Source organism: Phodopus roborovskii, unplaced genomic scaffold, assembly GCF_943737965.1.
Source record: "Phodopus roborovskii unplaced genomic scaffold, PHOROB, whole genome shotgun sequence".
Taxonomy (NCBI): Eukaryota; Metazoa; Chordata; class Mammalia; order Rodentia; family Cricetidae; genus Phodopus; species Phodopus roborovskii.
The window spans coordinates 135,125-137,181 of record NW_026125711.1 but is presented as its reverse complement, the minus strand read 5'-3'; the positions used below and the strand labels follow the sequence as shown (position 1 = coordinate 137,181).

The 2,057-nt window shown below is 44.7% G+C and overlaps 1 pseudogene; it reads left to right on the top strand.

Moving 5' to 3' along the window:
* Positions 1-200: 200 nt before the first annotated feature.
* Positions 201-892, top strand: LOC127217524 (spindlin-2-like; annotated as a pseudogene).
* The last annotated feature ends 1,165 nt before the right edge of the window (positions 893-2,057 follow it).

Here is a 2,057-nt window from a genome sequence, read left to right as displayed (position 1 = left end):
CTGAGGCTTCCAACCCGGAGAAGTTGGCCATTTGTCCCCTTAGCTATCAGGCTCTTCGTATTTCCCCCTCCTCAGCCATGGACCCAGGACACAGCAACAGTGCCTAGGATTCCAGGACACAGGAGGCCAAAGGGCAGCCCAACAGCCTCGCTAAAGGAGAAGGAGACAATGGCCATGAAGCCTCCAATGATGCTGGTCCAATGGAGAAAAATGCTGCACAGGAGATGCCTAAGAGCAGATCTTCCTCTCCCGCCCAAAATAACATCGTGAGCTGCAGAATTTCCCACTTCTGGAAGGAAGATAATGGAATCATCCCACATGGAATGCTACAGTCCTGGAGCAGATTGCTGTAACACCATCTCTCTATATGGTAAAATAAGACAACATCAAATGTGTGTATGGATTAAACCTTCACAATGACAAGATAATAATATTCCTTGAAGTTATTTCTGAAATGGCGAAAACATCCGAAGGTCCTGATTCCATGATTGCAGATGACATCATTGGAAAAGAGGTAGCAAACCTCTTTGAGGGAGAGTGTGGACTTAAGATTCACTGGAGGGGGATGGTCCTGGTTCAAGCATCAGACTTAACAACCTGTTTCTATATTAACTATGAGAAAGATCCAATCCTGTATATGTACCAGCTTCTGGATGATTATAAAGAAGGCAAACTTCGTATCATTCCACAATTGGATGAGGGTCCTCCACAAGAAGTAGATCTGGGAATTCCCAGTGGTCTAATAGGCAAACCTATAGAATACAAAAAAGAAGATGGGACTTCTAGAATTGGGAAGGTGATTCACCAAATTGAATCAAAACCATTTTTATATTTTATCAAATTTGAGGATGATTTCCATATCTATGTCTAAGATATGGTTAGAAAGTTCTGATTGATTTGTAAATTCATGACACAACTGTTGAAATAAAGTTATGATTTCTAGATATCCAGAGGCTTATGAGTGCTTTGGCAGCTCACAGTGATCTTAACGGTTGGTTGTGCTGACAAAGACACATTTCTGTGGGTAAGGCATGCTGTGTGAGCTCTGTGCAGTGTGGAAACACTTGGTGTGTTTTGTTGGGTGGAGCACGGAAGGATGGAACATCTGTCAATTCAGTCCTTGAGAGAAGTTACCTCATATCAAAGAATGCCATCTAAAAATGGAATGAGACTTAGCTGGTCAGGATGATGAGAGGAGGAGAAGGGATTGGAGATGGTCTGTGGAGGAGGGGCATGAGGAGGTGGCTGCCTAGGGATAGGAGGAAAGTAGCCAGAATTAGAGAGATGCCAAAATGAGGGGAGGTACAGAGTGAAGGATAAAACATGGATGGGGAAGGGATGATGGAGGGATGTAAAACAGAGTGAGGCCTTCTGGTCACTTCTGGCCCTCAGAAAATCAGACCTTCTCGGTAGAAGAATACACAGAGCAGCCTACATGAGGTACTCAATAAGGGTACTCAAGGTCTGCCTCGCAGGGAGGACTGTGAAGAGAGAGGATCTGGGACATGGCAGGCCAGGAGGACTCATGTATGCAAGATAAGGGAACTTGAAGAGTGTATATATAGAAGGAACAATTCCAGAAAGAATAGCTTTCTGGGTAATCCACATTCTTCTGGGTGGCTGTCCATGGTGGCAATTGTTACCTGGCAAACAAACACAAGTGGTGGATGTCTCTGAAGGTTCTTTCTATGGAACTACTGAAACAGTGGAACTGAATTGCTTACAGGTCTGGCCTGGTTTCAGAGAGTCTGACACAATCTGAACCCTAAGCAAACTACTAGGATTTCAACTCTAGCTCTGGGAACAGGGTAAACACTTCCTTTAGGAAATTGGATTCTTAATGAGTCCAGGAATGGCAGTCGAGTCACACTGTCCTTCATCTTGCTGGAAGTCCTTGCGTTCCAGGGTAGAGGGGGCATCTGATGATTGTGCCTCATGTCTCCATGCTATAGAGAGAACTTGGCAGTCCATACTCTTTCACAGCTGCCTGAAGCCACAGATGGCTCCATTCAGTGTCCAGGCAAAGAGAATATGCCCTTCTTTAGGCCTATCATTCC